We start from the raw sequence: 6,332 nt of genomic DNA on the forward strand, positions 1-6,332 counted from the left end.
AGACTCTCATCTGCAAATAACCACTGAAGTGAGCTGTGACTCAAGTGGCATAGTACTAGCCATGGGGACAAAAGCTCAGGGACAGCACTCAAGGCCTTGAGTTCAACCCCCAGGACTGAATTTAAAGAAGAGAAAAACAATTTACAGACTGCTGATCAGTATAGATTAGTCTGGAGAATTTTATCTATACTGATGACGTTAGAAAACAGAGTTTAGAAATGTGTTCAAATGTAAATACTGGGCTAGAGTTGCCAATCAATAGTAGAATGTGTGCTTTGTAGGCATAACACCATGGGTTCAATCCTTAACAACAAAAAGACAAGAAGCAAATAGTAAATATGTTAGGCTTTGCAAACTATATGGCCTATGGCTTAACAATTTGTGTCAGAAGCAACATAAAGCCTGTATTTTTAAGCATTGTTCTAATAAAACAGTACTTACAAATTAGTGGTACAAAGATGGGTGATGAATCTATAATCCATGTTTGTATACATATACTTAATGATTTTCAAATAACAATAAAAGGTTTAACTGTATTACTATCATTAAGCAATGCTTGAAGTCAGGGCCTTACACTTAAGTACACCATGACTTGAATCATGCCCCCAGACATTTTTTGCTCTATTTTTCACATAGGATCTCAAGCTTCACTTCTGTCTGGCCTTGGACTACCTCCAACATGCTCAAGTGATCACACACACTAGCACACACACACAACTGAAATTACATATATGCATCACCATTCTCAGCCCAGGAACCAAATATCAGTACATGTTATATAGAAACTGCAAATACTTTTAAGATAACTAAAAGAAACCTGACTCAGAAGGCTAGCAGTGCATAACTATATTCATAAAGAGATTCAAGAAAAAGAAAGAAAAAAAACTAGAACGACTGGGAACTGATAATTTGGTCATTCACAATAGAGGAGGTGGAAGGCTTAAAGTTTGACTATCAAGGAATGATAGCCAATGAAAATTTTTTGAGGCAGTGTTTAAACTATTCTACATCTAGACTGTGGTAATGGTTACACAAATGTGCATTTGTCCTAATTCATGGAAGTATTTATCAAAATAAGTAATTTACTATCATTAAAAATAAGTAAAATACAGAAAATTTAACTGAGAAAAGGGAGAATGAGCATAATGACATATTCGTATCTTCCAAAGGCAAATATACGTGTATATATGGGTTAAATTATATAGACTCCATTTTATGTCTCCTTAGGAGAAAGGTATAAACAGTTAATAGTGACAAAAGTAGGCAATATACTGATAAACTGGTAGACCAAAAATCAGTAAAATTATACCACTTTATCATGGCACAAGTGGATCCCTCAGGTTTTTTTTTTCTTTTGCTTTGATTTTTTTAAGTGAGAATTTTGCTAGGTAGCCCCAGCTTCTCTGATGCTGGGATTAAAGGCATATATCATCATGCTCAGCACATTATATTATTTTGAAAAGGCCAATTTGGCAGTAGAGTTAGATGTGTAGGAAAAAATTATGGAAATCTATTGACAACTTAAGAGTACAAGTAACTGGTAATATTGTAAATCTGGTGTAAAGAGAATACACACATGAAACTGTATATTCTAAAATCAAATGGTAATAAAACTTGAGTCCCAGCAGTTTAGGATAGAGAACCTTAATTTATAAGCTTGAAAGTGTTTTATTTTCAAGGAAATCTTAGAAAAAGCCTAATTTTTTAGAGAAACTAATGAAACTTTTCCACAACAGGCACAAGGGGGCACTGGAGCACAGAGTAGTATTCTTGTCTTAATACACCTAGACTTTCCCTTAATTAATTAAAAAAAGAGAAGAGAGGAGAGAAAACTACTATATATACAATTTCGGTTTTACAGATATTTACATTTTAAGATGAAGATTTCACAAAGCTATATTTAAACACATGCATTTTTACATAGCAATCTATTTTAACAATCAAATTTAATAAATGACTTTTTCCTTCTATCAAATCCTAGTAAGCAAGTGTTTAGCTCTCTCCTAACTTGATCAATTACAATATCTGAGTTTAGTAAATGATCATAAAATCTTCAAAGACATTACTTATTAATCTTTTCATCTTTTGTTCTTTATCAGAAGAGAATGAAAGCTCTAAGTTCAGAAAAAAGTCCTCATTATGTAATGTTACATCATTAACTGTAGATATATGTAAAGCTATTTTGAATAAATACACATGGGACTGGTTTAGCAGGTCCTTGTAAGGAATGCTTAATTTCCCAGGCAGGAAAATAAACTCACTCATTCCTATTAAAATTTTCAAACATTTGTTCTAGCCAAAATAAATCTATACAATCTATCAGCATTAGTTCCCTGGGCTAGGTGTTTTCCCCTCAGATTTGTTCAAATTGGGACCAAAAAAAAAAGTCTACATACTTCCAACTTGTTAGAGAAACTATCAAATCTACTTTTACTTAAAGACTGCCTGCAATTTATTTTTTCCCTGGTCCTGGGGGGCTTGAACTCAGGGCATAAGCTCCATCTCTGAGCCTCTCTGTGCTCAAAACTAGTACTCTTACCACTTGAGCTTCTAGTTTTTTCTGAGTAGTTTTTTTCTTTTTTGGGGGGGGGGGCGGAGGGGGCGTCCGGTCGTGGGGCCTGAACTCTGGGCCTGGGCGCTGTCCCTCAGCTCTTCAGCTCAAGGCTAGCGCTCTACCATTTGAGCCACAGCGCCACTTCCGACTTTTTTCTTATGTGGTGCTGAGGAATCAAACCCAGGGCCTCATGCATGCAAGGCAAGCACTCTACCACCAAGCCACCTTCCCAGCCCTGAGTAGTTTATTTCTGAGTAGTTTCTGAGATGGGTCTTGAACCGTGATTCTCAGATCTCAGCCTCCTGAGTAGCTAGGATTGCAGGTGTAAGCCACCAGCACCCAGCTTCCACTTGCAATTTTATGAAAGAAATCAAGACATATAGCCTTCAATTATCTTTATTTTACTCCCTATCCCTTTGTCTATAACTGTTTTTCTTTGTAGTTTCTGAAATTGTTGAATATAATCTTAATCAAATTTAGGACTGATACAGACAAAACTACCACACAAATAGCAATGTGTTCTTTATACAAGGATGAGCCAGTTATAATGGCAAATGGCTAGCAATCAAGCAACAGAGGTAGTATGAAAGTAAGCAAGTTCTATCTAGGCCAGTCTGACCACATAACAAAATCCTGTCTCAAGCACTCAAAAACAAGGCCTATAAATATTGTCTGCTTATATTTGGAAGGAAAACAGCAACAACTACACTTGCATAAATCACGTATTTCACTGACCTGTAAAATGGTAATATTCTAATTTTTATCACTTTTATCTTGTATGTGTAGGTATGTGTAGCCTTTCACAGAGAAAATGTATATTAAGTGAAAATTCTCTCATCAAATCTTTGATTTGTATGAGCATGTATGTTTAAGAAAGGAAGGATAAACCCTGATGTTAATAAGCTTCTAAAGTAATGAGTTGATATCCTAATTTCCTAAAAAGTGATAAATGGTTTGTTTAAAAGAACGGATCATTATAAAACCAACATGGTTTCAAATTTTTGTAGTAGTTACTCACTACTGTCAGACTGGGGAAGACATGAGCTGAAGACTGGATCCAGGCTTTTGTACATACTAAGCATAAACTCTAACAATGGCTACAAATTCTGCCTCCACTTGTCAAACTTTCCAATCTTTGGCTACTGAGACAATCTTCAATGTAGGAAATTAAACAAGATTCTCTGCTTCTTGTATAAAAATATCTCTCTCAGGGTCACCTTGTCATATCTTGTACCAGACCTAAAATCAACTACATACCTCAAGAACTCTGACATTCTTCAAAGGGAAATAGCACTCAAGAGAAAATACAATCTGCATGCTAGGGATATTCATTACTCTTGAGTTGATCACCTTTTCTAGGCCTTTTTATTGTGGTCATTTAGTAGAACCTGATACTTACAATTCCAAACAAATTCAACGTGGTTTTAAACCTGATTAATATTTTATCTTTATATCACTTCTCTCATGCTTAAAATTTGATTATACATATACAATGTAATTCTATGCTTCCATCAGAAAGAATCACAGCACCCCACTGGTAAGAATATGGAAGGACTTGGGGGGAAAAAATCATTGAATGAAGTAAGCCAGATTAAAAGAAACATAGGTCTCATGGTTTCCATTATTTGCAATAATTAGTATACATCTAGGATAATCTTAGCAGATGAGCAGAATAGCTCAATTGCTATGTACATATGACACAAGAAGTTTTTCTTTGTTGTTATTGTTCTCAATGTACTATGTGATTTCTTTTTTAGTGTGTTTTCCCCCCATGGTTTAGCCTGTTGTCACTGCATTCAATTTTGGTACCCTGGGTATTATGTATACGTCTGAACTAGGAAAGGGAAGGGGAACAACAAAATGGTGAGACATAAGACAAAGGGGAACCTATGCAACAGTGATAATCACAAGACAGTATGTTGGAAATGATCCGTACAACTTGCGGGGCGGGGGGAGGAATTGGAGAGGGAAGGAAAGTGGGAGAAAAATGAGGGAAGGAGTAACAAGTTAGACAAATGTAATCAGTAACTGTAACCCCTCTGTACATTACCTTGACAATAAGTTTTTTTAATAATGAAAGAAAACTGATTATACCATGACATCAACAATTAAAATTAAACTCATCTGCTTTGTCAATACAAGTGCAAGTCTAGGAATAGTAATATCAACACTATGATTAATAAAAATTATTTAGTATTATCTCTATCCTCTCAAGGAATAACTGACTAGCCAAGTATAATTTAGAATTATGAAAAACATTTACATGATTTCAAAGTTGTATCTAAAAAATATAGTTTAGAATTAGCTATTTCTGTCCTTGAACACTGCTTACAGTGGTAATCAGAATTTCAAGTATTTTTAAATGAAACTAAAACAATACATATGTAAGATGGACACACACTAAGATATATTTACATAGTAGCAGCCTAATAAGAGAATTAGCAATTATGGAATAAGAAATATTCTATATTCTCATCTATCTCCTTATGATTTGGTACAAGAACCTTTTTTTAATTCAATCCAAACTCTATTGATATTTGGGTTGCTTCAGTCTTTTGCTTTCCTAAGTGTTTCAGAAGTGCATCCAGCCTTATGCACATCCTTTTTATATGAAGACATCCTTTTAGAGGACATATAGTCTCTTTATTTTTTTTGGGGGGGGGCGGGGGTCCGGTCGTGGGGCCAGAACTCTGGGCCTGGGCTCTGTCCCTCAGCTCTTCAGCTCAAGGCTAGCGTTCTACCACTCTTGAGCCACAGTGCTACTTCAGGCTTTTTTCTTTTTGCTTATGTGGTGCTGAGGAATCGAACCCAGGGCCTCATGCATGCGAGCCAAGCGCTCTACCACTGAGCCACCTTCCCAGCCCTATAGTCTCTCTTACACTGAAAGGTAAATAGTTTAACTAGCTATCACAAATACCATACTACAAAGTTTGTACCAGTTTATATGTGAATAAATAATCTGACAAGAGTATCTATTCCTCCACAGATGGTCAACTGGGTGTTGTAGCAACTAGGGGCCTGCAGTGAAAAAAGCTGGGCCAGAGACCACCAAATTGGAAGCTTGTTACCACAGGGTAATTCAATCCATTCTTCCCACCTTTTATTTTCTATTTCATTATTTTCTGCCCCTTAATTTCTGTCCTGTTCATAATCTGAGTCTAATTTGCCCTTTTTCTCAAAATAGAACCAAAAATCATTTAGTTTTCTTGTAAAACTATGGCCATAAAAATGAATACATTTCTGTTTTATCACTGTTGGGATTCTTTAAATCCATGTTTGATTTATGACATACATACACACACATATACCTATATCATATTTTTTAAATGACTTCTAAATTCTTTTATTCTTGGGCCAACTGTTTATTCAGAAGTGTACCATCTAATATCCCAGTATTTGCACTTTTACCAGGACATCATACTGTTATTTATAATTTAATTCCACTGGGGCTCAAGAACTTGTACTACTTCCACTCTTTTATTTAGACTTGTTTCATGGCCCAGCATATGGTCGTTCTTGACAAAGAAAAGTCAGTTTTCCTGTAATCCCAGCTCCTCAGAAGGTTAAGATTGTTGTTTGAACTCAGACCCAGGTAGGAAGCAGAGCTGATAGTGTTAGCCTTGAGTAAAAGAAGCTCCTTGACAGCAGCCAGGCCCTGAGTTCAAGACCCAGGATCAACACACACACACACACACACACACACACACACACACACACCCCAGGCGCACACACACCCCAGGCACACACACACACACACCCCAGGCGCACACACACACAC

The 6,332-nt window shown here is 36.1% G+C and overlaps 1 protein-coding gene across 1 annotated transcript in view; it reads right to left on the bottom strand.

Annotated features, from left to right (window-relative positions):
• Positions 1-6,332, bottom strand: part of Jmjd1c (jumonji domain containing 1C) — a 183,355-nt gene that overhangs the window by 130,267 nt on the left and 46,756 nt on the right. The window lies entirely within an intron of this gene.

This window comes from Dipodomys ordii, unplaced genomic scaffold (genome assembly GCF_000151885.1).
Source record: "Dipodomys ordii isolate 6190 unplaced genomic scaffold, Dord_2.0 Scaffold34, whole genome shotgun sequence".
In the NCBI taxonomy this organism is placed as follows: domain Eukaryota; kingdom Metazoa; phylum Chordata; class Mammalia; order Rodentia; family Heteromyidae; genus Dipodomys; species Dipodomys ordii.